The sequence below is a fragment of the Camelus bactrianus genome, unplaced genomic scaffold, assembly GCF_048773025.1.
Source record: "Camelus bactrianus isolate YW-2024 breed Bactrian camel unplaced genomic scaffold, ASM4877302v1 HiC_scaffold_41, whole genome shotgun sequence".
NCBI classification, from domain to species: domain Eukaryota; kingdom Metazoa; phylum Chordata; class Mammalia; order Artiodactyla; family Camelidae; genus Camelus; species Camelus bactrianus.
In genome coordinates, this window is record NW_027413957.1 from 5312548 (window position 1) to 5325737 (window position 13190).

Genomic DNA, 13190 nt, shown 5'->3' on the forward strand with positions numbered 1-13190 from the left:
CATGTACACAACTCATTAAAAATGTTTGTCGAAACCGTGATGCACGTATCATATTCAGAACACAGAATATCATGGTGAAAGAAACTTTGTAAATTACATATTTATTGGGTAGAACTCACTCCAAAAGTATTTTTCTGTGAAATCTGCCTCATTTTCAAAACTGGCATAAGGAAAAGAGTTCGAAATCTGAGAAAATGTTTCTAAGGCAAATATGACTTTAATGGTGGATGAAAGTACAGTAATCCACATGCTAAAAAATTCTGTAGTGAATATTTGTCGAAACTGTTATGCATGCAACTTTCTCGGAACACAGAATTTGACGGTGATCGAACCTATGTAAATCAAATGTCTACTGTGTAGAACTCTCTGCAAGAGAATTTTTCGGTGAAAACTGCCTCATTTTCGAAACTGGCATTAGGAAAAACTTTCAAAAAATGAGAAAATGCTTGTAAGCGCCATTATGCCTTGTATGGTGGATGAAAGTACGGTAATCCACATGCTAACAAATCTGTAGTGAATTTGTGTCGATTCTGTGATGCATGCAGCTTTCTCGGAATACGGAATTTCACGGTGAGCCAATCTATGTAAATTACATGTCTATTGTGTAGAACTCACTCCAAGAGCATTTTTCTGCAAAAACTACCTCACATTCAAAACTGACATTTGGAAAACACTGCGAACTCAGAGTAATGGTTTCTAGGTGTAAATATGCCTTTTATGGCAGATGACAGTTTGGTAATCCTCATGCTCACAACTCTTTAAAGATTATTTTTCAAATCAGTGATGCATGTTGCGTGTTCAGATCACGGAATATCATACTGAGGGAAAAAATGTAAATTACATGTCTATTGAGTAGAACTCGCTCCAAGAGAATTCTTTTGCATAAACTGCATGATTTCAGAAACTGACATTAGGAGATATCTACTAAATCTGAAAAAGTCTTTTTAAGTGAAAAATATGCCTTGTTTGGTGGTTGAAAATTCGGTAATACTAATGTTCACAACTCATTAAAGGTGTTTGTCGAATCCGTGAAGCACATAGCATGTTTGGAACACGGAATTTCTCGATGAGTGGAAGCATTTAAATTTCATGTCCATTGGGTAGAACTCGCTCCAAAAGCATTTTTCTGCAAAATCTGCCTCACTTTCAAAACTGGCAGTAGGAAATATATTCGAAATCTGAGAAAATGCTTCTAAGTTTCAATATGACTTGTATGTGAATGAAAGATCAGAAATGCACATGCTAACAAATCTGTAGTGAATAATTTTCGAAACCTTGATGCATGCATCTTTGTCAGAACTCAGATTTTGACGGTGAGAGAATCTATGTAAATTACATGTCTATGTGAATAACTCTCTCCAAGAATATTTTTCTATGAAAACTGCCTCATTTTTGAAATTGGCTTTAGGTAAAACTTTCAAAAAATTAGAAAATGCTTGTAAGTGTCAGTATGTCTTCTATGGTGGATGAAAGTACGGTAAAACATATGCTAATAACTCTGTAGTGAATATTTGTGGAATCCGAGATGCACGTAGCGTGTTCAGAACACGGAATTTCCCGGTGAGCGAATCTATGTAAATTACAAGTCTCTTGGTTAGAATTCGCTCCAAGAGCTTTTTGGTGCGAAATCTGCCGCATTTTTAAAACTGGCGTTTGGAAAACACTGTGAAATCAGAGAAAATGCTTCTAAGTGTCACTATGCCTTTTATTGTGTTGAAAGTTCGGTAATCCACATGCAAACACATTTGTAGTGAATATTTGTCGAGTCCGTTATGCATGTAGCGTGTACGAAAGACGTAATTTCACAGCAATGGAATCTATGTAAATTACTTGCCTAGTGGGTAGAAATCGCTCCAACAGTTTTTTCCTTAGAAAAATGCTTAATTTTCAAAACTGCTATTAGGAAATTGCTGCAAACTCAGAGTTAAAGTTTCTAGGTGCTAATATGTCTTGTGTGGTGGATGAAAGTTTGTAATGCACATGCTCGTAACACAGTAATGAATGCTTTCTGAATCTGTGATGCATGTAGCATGTTCAGAACATGGAATGTCTCAGTGAGGGGAAAAATGTAAATTACATGTCTTTTGGGTAGTACTCGCTCCAAGAGGATTTTTCTGCGAAAACTGCATGATTTTAGAAACTGACGTAAGGAGAAATCTACTAAATAAGAATAAATGTTTCTATGTGTAAATACACATTGTATGGTGGGTGAAAGTTTGGTAATACACATGTTCACCACTCAATAAAGAATATTTGTCGAATCAGTGATGCATGTAGCGTGTTCGGAACATGAAATGTCACGGTGAGTGAAAGCATTTAAATTACATGTCCACTTGGTAGAACTTGCTCCAAAAGCATTTTCCTGTGAAATCTGCCTCATTTTCCAAACTGGCATTAGGAAAAAATTCGAATTTTGAGAAAATGCTTCTAAGTGTCAATATGACTTGTATGGTGATGAAAGTTCAGAAATACACATGCTAACAAATCTGTAGTGAATATTTTCCGAAACCGTAATGCATGCAGTTTTTTTCAGAACACAGAATTTGACGATGAGCGAATCTATGTAAATTACATGACATTTGGGTTGAACAAGTACCAAGAGTATATTTCTTTAAAAACTGCCTGATTTCAGAAACTGACGTTAGGAAAAATCTGCATATACTTTGTACATGTTTCTAGCTGTATATATACATTTTATGGTAGATGAAAGTTCAGTAATCTACATGCTAACAACTCAGCAGTGAATATTTGTCGAACCTGTGGTGCAAGTAGAAAGTTTGAATCACGGAATGTCACGGCGAGGGACTGTATGTAAATTATAAGTCCAATGTGTAGAACATGCTACCAGAGATTTATCCTGCTATAGATGCCTGATTTTCTAAACTGCCTTTAGGAAAAAGCTGCGAACTCAGAATAATGTTTTCTAGGTTTATATATGCCTTATATGGTGGATGAAAATTCTGTAATCCACATGCACACAACTGAGTAATGAATGTTTGTCAAATCCGTGATGAATTTAGCATGTTCGGACCATGGAAAGTCACTTTGTGGGTAACTATTGAAATTACAATTCTACTGGGTCGAACTCGCTTGCAGAGATTACTTCTGCAAAAACATCATGATTTTCAAAACAGACGGTAGGAAAAAGTAGTGAAATCAGAGTAAATATTTCTAGGTGTATATATGACTTATATGGTGGATGAAAGTTCTGTCATCCACATGCACACAACTGAGTAATTAACGTTTGTCAAATCCGTGATGCATGAAGCATGTTCAGAAAACGGAAAGTCACTTTGAGGGAAACTGCTTAAATTACAATTCCTCTGGATAGAACTCGCTTGAAGAGGTTTTTTCCTGAGAAAACTTCATGATTTTAAAACCTGAAATTAGGAAAAAGCTGTGAAAGCCGAGTAAATATTTCTAGGTGTAAATATGCCTTGTATGGTGGATTAAATTTCGGAAATCCACATGCTCTCGAATCAGTAATGAATGTTTTATAAATCCAGTATGCATGTAGCGTGTTATGAACACGGAATGTCATGGTAAGTGAAACATTGTAAATTTCATGTCTATTGGATAGAACACGATCGAAGAGGATTTTCCTGTGAAATCTGCCTGTTATTTGCAACGGGCATTAGGACAAATCTGCAAAAGAGGAGAAACATTTCTAGGTGTAAATATGCCATGTTTGGTGGATGAAAGTTTGGTAATCCACATGTACACAACTCATTAAAAATGTTTGTCGAATCCGTGATGCACGTATCATATTCAGAACACAGAATATCATGGTGAAAGAAACTTTGTAAATTACATATTTATTGGGTAGAACTCACTCCAAAAGTATTTTTCTGTGAAATCTGCCTCATTTTCAAAACTGGCATAAGGAAAAGAGTTCGAAATCTGAGAAAATGTTTCTAAGGCAAATATGACTTTAATGGTGGATGAAAGTACAGTAATCCACATGCTAAAAAATTCTGTAGTGAATATTTGTCGAAACTGTTATGCATGCAACTTTCTCGGAACACAGAATTTGACGGTGATCGAACCTATGTAAATCAAATGTCTACTGTGTAGAACTCTCTGCAAGAGAATTTTTCGGTGAAAACTGCCTCATTTTCGAAACTGGCGTTAGGAAAAACTTTCAAAAAATGAGAAAATGCTTGTAAGCGCCATTATGCCTTGTATGGTGGATGAAAGTACGGTAATCCACATGCTAACAAATCTGTAGTGAATTTGTGTCGATTCTGTGATGCATGCAGCTTTCTCGGAACACGGAATTTCACGGTGAGCCAATCTATGTAAATTACATGTCTATTGTGTAGAACTCACTCCAAGAGCATTTTTCTGCAAAAACTACCTCACATTCAAAACTGACATTTGGAAAACACTGCGAACTCAGAGTAATGGTTTCTAGGTGTAAATATGCCTTTTATGGCAGATGACAGTTTGGTAATCCTCATGCTCACAACTCCTTAAAGATTATTTTTCGAATCAGTGATGCATGTTGCGTGTTCAGATCACGGAATATCATACTGAGGGAAAAAATGTAAATTACATGTCTATTGAGTAGAACTCGCTCCAAGAGAATTTTTTTGCATAAACTGCATGATTTCAGAAACTGACATTAGGAGATATCTACTAAATCTGAAAAAGTCTTTCTACGTGTAAATATGCCTTGTTTGGTGGATGAAAATTCGGTAATACTAATGTTCACAACTCATTAAAGAGTGTTTGTCGAATCCGTGATGCACATAGCATGTTTGGAACACGGAAATTCTCGATGAGTGGAAGCATTTAAATTTCATGTCCATTGGGTAGAACTCACTCCAAAAGCATTTTTCTGCAAAATCTGCCTCACTTTCAAAACTGGCAGTAGGAAATATATTCGAAATCTGAGAAAATGCTTCTAAGTGTCAATATGACTTGTATGTGGATGAAAGATCAGAAATGCACATGCTAACAAATCTGTAGTGAATACTTGTCGAAACCTTGATGCATGCAAATTTGTCAGAACACAGATTTTGACGGTGAGAGAATCTATGTAAATTACATGTCTATTGTGAAGAACTCTCTCCAAGAAAATTTTTCTGTGAAAACTGCCTCATTTTTGAAACTGGCTTTAGGTAAAACTTTCAAAAAATGAGAAAATGCTTGTAAGTGTCAGTATGCCTTCTATGGTGGATGAAAGTACGGTAAAACATATGCTAATAACTCTGTAGTGAATATTTGTGGAATCTGAGATGCATGTAGCGTGTTCAGAACACGGAGTTTCACGGTGAGTGAATCTATGTAAATTACATGTCTCTTGGGTAGAACTTGCTCCAAGAGTTTTTGCTGTGAAATCTGCTGCATTTTGGAATCTGGCGATTCGAAATCTCTGTGAAATTAGAGAAAATGATTCTAAGTGTCACTATGCCTTTTATTGTGTTGAAAGTTCGGTAATCCACATGCAAACACATTTGTAGTGAATATTTGTCAAATCCGTTATGCATGTAGCGTGTTCGGAAGACGTAATTTCACAGCAATGGAATCTATGTAAATTACATGCCTAGTGGGTAGAAATCGCTCCAACACTTTTTTCCTTAGAAAAATGCTTAATTTTCAAAACTGCTATTAGGAAATTGCTGCGAACTCAGAGTTAATGTTTCTAGGTGCTAATATGTCTTGTGTGGTGGATGAAAGTTTGTAAAGCACATGCTTACACTCAATAAAGAATGTTGTAGAATCTGTGATGCATGTAATGTATTCGGAACACAGAATGTCATGGTAACTGAAACTATGTAAATTACAAGTCTATTGGATAGAACTCACTCCAAGAGAATTTTTCTGTGAAAACGGTCTTATTTTCGAAACTGGCATTAAGAAATATCTGCAAATACTGAGTACATGCTTCTAGCTGTATATATATACATTGTATGGTAGATGAAAGTACATTAATCCACATGCTAACAACTCAGCAGTTAATATTTGTCGAACTGCGGTGCATGTAGCATGTTTGGAGCACGGTATGTCACGGCGAGGGGATCTATGTAAATTACATGTCTATTGTGTAGAACACTCTACAAGAGAATTATCCTGCAAAAGTTGCCTGATATTCTAAACTGCAGTTAGGAAAAAGCTTCAAAATCAGAATAATATTTTCAAGGTGTATATATGCATTATATGGTGGATGAAAGTTCCGTAAATCACAGGCACACAACTGACTAATGAATGTTTGTCAAATCCGTGATGAATGCAGTGTGTTCGGACCACGGAAAGTCACTTTGTGGGAAACAATTGAAATTGCAATTCTAATGGGTAGAACTCACATGCAGAGATTTTTTCTGAGAAATCTTTATGATTTTCGAGACTGACGTTAGGAAAAATCTGTGAAATCAGAGTAAATATTTCTAGGTGTATTTATGCCTTGTATGGTGGATGAAAGTTCTGTAATCCACATGCACACAACTGAGTAATGAATGTTTGTCAAATCCGTGATGAATTTAGCATGTTCGGACCATGGAAAGTCACTTTGTGGGTAACTATTGAAATTACAATTCTACTGGGTCGAACTCGCTTGCAGAGATTACTTCTGCAAAAACATCATGATTTTCAAAACAGACGGTAGGAAAAAGTAGTGAAATCAGAGTAAATATTTCTAGGTGTATATATGACTTATATGGTGGATGAAAGTTCTGTCATCCACATGCACACAACTGAGTAATTAACGTTTGTCAAATCCGTGATGCATGAAGCATGTTCAGAAAACGGAAAGTCACTTTGAGGGAAACTGCTTAAATTACAATTCCTCTGGATAGAACTCGCTTGAAGAGGTTTTTTCCTGAGAAAACTTCATGATTTTAAAACCTGAAATTAGGAAAAAGCTGTGAAAGCAGAGTAAATATTTCTAGGTGTAAATATGCCTTGTATGGTGGATTAAATTTCAGAAATCCACATGCTCTCGAATCAGTAATGAATGTTTTATAAATCTAGTATGCATGTAACGTGTTATGAACACGGAATGTCATGGTAAGTGAAACATTGTAAATTTCATGTCTATTGGATAGAACACGATCGAAGAGGATTTTCCTGTGAAATCTGCCTGTTATTTGCAACGGGCATTAGGACAAATCTGCAAAAGAGGAGAAACATTTCTAGGTGTAAATATGCCATGTTTGGTGGATGAAAGTTTGGTAATCCACATGTACACAACTCATTAAAAATGTTTGTCGAATCCGTGATGCACGTATCATATTCAGAACACAGAATATCATGGTGAAAGAAACTTTGTAAATTACATATTTATTGGGTAGAACTCACTCCAAAAGTATTTTTCTGTGAAATCTGCCTCATTTTCAAAACTGGCATAAGGAAAAGAGTTCGAAATCTGAGAAAATGTTTCTAAGGCAAATATGACTTTAATGGTGGATGAAAGTACAGTAATCCACATGCTAAAAAATTCTGTAGTGAATATTTGTCGAAACTGTTATGCATGCAACTTTCTCGGAACACAGAATTTGACGGAGATCGAACCTATGTAAATCAAATGTCTACTGTGTAGAACTCTCTGCAAGAGAATTTTTCGGTGAAAAATGCCTCATTTTCGAAACTGGCGTTAGGAAAAACTTTCAAAAAATGAGAAAATGCTTGTAAGCGCCATTATGCCTTGTATGGTGGATGAAAGTACGGTAATCCACATGCTAACAAATCTGTAGTGAATTTGTGTCGATTCTGTGATGCATGCAGCTTTCTCGGAACACGGAATTTCACGGTGAGCCAATCTATGTAAATTACATGTCTATTGTGTAGAACTCACTCCAAGAGCATTTTTCTGCAAAAACTACCTCACATTCAAAACTGACATTTGGAAAACACTGCGAACTCAGAGTAATGGTTTCTAGGTGTAAATATGCCTTTTATGGCAGATGACAGTTTGGTAATCCTCATGCTCACAACTCCTTAAAGATTATTTTTCGAATCAGTGATGCATGTTGCGTGTTCAGATCACGGAATATCATACTGAGGGAAAAAATGTAAATTTCATGTCTATTGAGTAGAACTCGCTCCAAGAGGATTCTTTTGCATAAACTGCATGATTTCAGAAACTGACATTAGGAGATATCTACTAAATCTGAAAAAGTCTTTCTACGTGTAAATATGCCTTGTTTGGTGGATGAAAATTCGGTAATACTAATGTTCACAACTCATTAAAGAGTGTTTGTCGAATCCGTGATGCACATAGCATGTTTGGAACACGGAATTTCTCGATGAGTGGAAGCATTTAAATTTCATGTCCATTGGGTAGAACTCGCTCCAAAAGCATTTTTCTGCAAAATCTGCCTCACTTTCAAAACTGGCAGTAGGAAATATATTCGAAATCAGAGAAAATGCTTCTAAGTGTCAATATGACTTGTATGTGGATGAAAGATCAGAAATGCACATGCTAACAAATCTGTAGTGAATACTTGTCGAAACCTTGATGCATGCAAATTTGTCAGAACACAGATTTTGACGGTGAGAGAATCTATGTAAATTACATGTCTATTGTGTAGAACTCTCTCCAAGAATATTTTCTGTGAAAACTGCCTCATTTTTGAAACTGGCTTTAGGTAAAACTTTCAAAAAATGAGAAAATGCTTGTAAGTGTCAGTATGCCTTCTATGGTGGATGAAAGTACGGTAAAACATATGCTAATAACTCTGTAGTGAATATTTGTGGAATCTGAGATGCATGTAGCGTGTTCAGAACACGGAGTTTCACGGTGAGTGAATCTATGTAAATTACATGTCTCTTGGGTAGAACTTGCTCCAAGAGCTTTTTGCTGTGAAATCTGCTGCATTTTGGAATCTGGCGATTGGAAATCTCTGTGAAATCAGAGAAAATGATTCTAAGTGTCACTATGCCTTTTATTGTGTTGAAAGTTTGGTAATCCACATGCAAACACATTTGTAGTGAATATTTGTCAAATCCGTTATGCATGTAGCGTGTTCGAAAGACGTAATTTTACAGCAATGGAATCTATGTAAATTACATGCCTAGTGGGTAGAAATCGCTCCAACACTTTTTTCCTTAGAAAAATGCTTAATTTTCAAAACTGCTATTAGGAAATTGCTGCGAACTCAGAGTTAATGTTTCTAGGTGTTAATATGTCTTGTGTGATGGATGAAAGTTTGTAAAGCACATGCTTACACTCAATAAAGAATGTTGTAGAATCTGTGTTGCATGTAATGTATTCGGAACACGGAATGTCATGGTAACTGAAACTATGTAAATTACAAGTCTATTGGATAGAACTCACTCCAAGAGGATTTTTCTGTGAAAACGGTCTTATTTTCGAAACTGGCATTAAGAAATATCTGCAAATACTGAGTACATGCTTCTAGCTGTATATATATACATTGTATGGTAGATGAAAGTACATTAATCCACATGCTAACAACTCAGCAGTTAATATTTGTCGAACTGCGGTGCATGTAGCATGTTTGGAGCACGGTATGTCACGGCGAGGGGATCTATGTAAATTACATGTCTATTGTGTAGAACACTCTACAAGAGAATTATCCTGCAAAAGTTGCCTGATATTCTAAACTGCAGTTAGGAAAAAGCTTCAAAATCAGAATAATATTTTCAAGGTGTATATATGCATTATATGGTGGATGAAAGTTCCGTAAATCACAGGCACACAACTGACTAATGAATGTTTGTCAAATCCGTGATGAATGCAGTGTGTTCGGACCACGGAAAGTCACTTTGTGGGAAACAATTGAAATTGCAATTCTAATGGGTAGAACTCACATGCAGAGATTTTTTCTGAGAAATCTTTATGATTTTCGAGACTGACGTTAGGAAAAATCTGTGAAATCAGAGTAAATATTTCTAGGTGTATTTATGCCTTGTATGGTGGATGAAAGTTCTGTAATCCACATGCACACAACTGAGTAATGAATGTTTGTCAAATCCGTGATGAATTTAGCATGTTCGGACCATGGAAAGTCACTTTGTGGGTAACTATTGAAATTACAATTCTACTGGGTCGAACTCGCTTGCAGAGATTACTTCTGCAAAAACATCATGATTTTCAAAACAGACGGTAGGAAAAAGTAGTGAAATCAGAGTAAATATTTCTAGGTGTATATATGACTTATATGGTGGATGAAAGTTCTGTCATCCACATGCACACAACTGAGTAATTAACGTTTGTCAAATCCGTGATGCATGAAGCATGTTCAGAAAACGGAAAGTCACTTTGAGGGAAACTGCTTAAATTACAATTCCTCTGGATAGAACTCACTTGAAGAGGTTTTTTCCTGAGAAAACTTCATGATTTTAAAACCTGAAATTAGGAAAAAGCTGTGAAAGCCGAGTAAATATTTCTAGGTGTAAATATGCCTTGTATGGTGGATTAAATTTCGGAAATCCACATGCTCTCGAATCAGTAATGAATGTTTTATAAATCCAGTATGCATGTAGCGTGTTATGAACACGGAATGTCATGGTAAGTGAAACATTGTAAATTTCATGTCTATTGGATAGAACACGATCGAAGAGGATTTTCCTGTGAAATCTGCCTGTTATTTGCAACGGGCATTAGGACAAATCTGCAAAAGAGGAGAAATATTTCTAGGTGTAAATATGCCATGTTTGGTGGATGAAAGTTTGGTAATCCACATGTACACAACTCATTAAAAATGTTTGTCGAATCCGTGATGCACGTATCATATTCAGAACACAGAATATCATGGTGAAAGAAACTTTGTAAATTACATATTTATTGGGTAGAACTCACTCCAAAAGTATTTTTCTGTGAAATCTGCCTCATTTTCAAAACTGGCATAAGGAAAAGAGTTCGAAATCTGAGAAAATGTTTCTAAGGCAAATATGACTTTAATGGTGGATGAAAGTACAGTAATCCACATGCTAAAAAATTCTGTAGTGAATATTTGTCGAAACTGTTATGCATGCAACTTTCTCGGAACACAGAATTTGACGGAGATCGAACCTATGTAAATCAAATGTCTACTGTGTAGAACCCTCTGCAAGAGAATTTTTCGGTGAAAACTGCCTCATTTTCGAAACTGGCGTTAGGAAAAACTTTCAAAAAATGAGAAAATGCTTGTAAGCGCCATTATGCCTTGTATGGTGGATGAAAGTACGGTAATCCACATGCTAACAAATCTGTAGTGAATTTGTGTCGATTCTGTGATGCATGCAGCTTTCTCGGAACACGGAATTTCACGGTGAGCCAATCTATGTAAATTACATGTCTATTGTGTAGAACTCACTCCAAGAGCATTTTTCTGCAAAAACTACCTCACATTCAAAACTGACATTTGGAAAACACTGCGAACTCAGAGTAATGGTTTCTAGGTGTAAATATGCCTTTTATGGCAGATGACAGTTTGGTAATCCTCATGCTCACAACTCCTTAAAGATTATTTTTCGAATCAGTGATGCATGTTGCGTGTTCAGATCACGGAATATCATACTGAGGGAAAAAATGTAAATTTCATGTCTATTGAGTAGAACTCGCTCCAAGAGAATTCTTTTGCATAAACTGCATGATTTCAGAAACTGACATTAGGAAATATCTACTAAATCTGAAAAAGTCTTTCTACGTGTAAATATGCCTTGTTTGGTGGATGAAAATTCGGTAATATAATGTTCACAACTCATTAAAGAGTGTTTGTCGAATCCGTGATGCACATAGCATGTTTGGAACACGGAATTTCTCGATGAGTGGAAGCATTTAAATTTCATGTCCATTGGGTAGAACTCACTCCAAAAGCATTTTTCTGCAAAATCTGCCTCACTTTCAAAACTGGCAGTAGGAAATATATTCGAAACCTGAGAAAATGCTTCTAAGTGTCAATATGACTTGTATGTGGATGAAAGATCAGAAATGCACATGCTAACAAATCTGTAGTGAATACTTGTCGAAACCTTGATGCATGCAAATTTGTCAGAACACAGATTTTGACGGTGAGAGAATCTATGTAAATTACATGTCTATTGTGTAGAACTCTCTCCAAGAATATTTTCTGTGAAAACTGCCTCATTTTTGAAACTGGCTTTAGGTAAAACTTTCAAAAAATGAGAAAATGCTTGTAAGTGTCAGTATGCCTTCTATGGTGGATGAAAGTACGGATAATCATATGCTCATAACTCTGTAGTGAATATTTGTGGAATCTGAGATGCATGTAGCGTGTTCAGAACACGGAGTTTCACGGTGAGTGAATCTATGTAAATTACATGTCTCTTGGGTAGAACTTGCTCCAAGAGCTTTTTGCTGTGAAATCTGCTGCATTTTGGAATCTGGCGATTGGAAATCTCTGTGAAATCAGAGAAAATGATTCTAAGTGTCACTATGCCTTTTATTGTGTTGAAAGTTCGGTAATCCACATGCAAACACATTTGTAGTGAATATTTGTCAAATCCGTTATGCATGTAGCGTGTTCGGAAGACGTAATTTCACAGCAATGGAATCTATGTAAATTACATGCCTAGTGGGTAGAAATCGCTCCAACACTTTTTTCCTTAGAAAAATGCTTAATTTTCAAAACTGCTATTAGGAAATTGCTGCTAACTCAGAGTTAATGTTTCTAGGTGTTAATATGTCTTGTGTGATGGATGAAAGTTTGTAAAGCACATGCTTACACTCAATAAAGAATGTTGTAGAATCTGTGTTGCATGTAATGTATTCGGAACACGGAATGTCATGGTAACTGAAACTATGTAAATTACAAGTCTATTGGATAGAACTCACTCCAAGAGGATTTTTCTGTGAAAACGGTCTTATTTTCGAAACTGGCATTAAGAAATATCTGCAAATACTGAGTACATGCTTCTAGCTGTATATATACATTGTATGGTAGATGAAAGTACATTAATCCACATGCTAACAACTCAGCAGTTAATATTTGTCGAACTGCGGTGCATGTAGCATGTTTGGAGCATGGTATGTCACGGCGAGGGGATCTTTGTAAATTACATGTCTATTGTGTAGAACACTCTACAAGAGAATTATCCTGCAAAAGTTGCCTGATATTCTAAACTGCAGTTAGGAAAAAGCTTCAAAATCAAAATAATATTTTCAAGGTGTATATATGCATTATATGGTGGATGAAAGTTCTGTAAATCACAGGCACACAAATGACTAATGAATGTTTGTCAAATCCGTGATGAATGCAGTGTGTTCGGACCACGGAAACTCA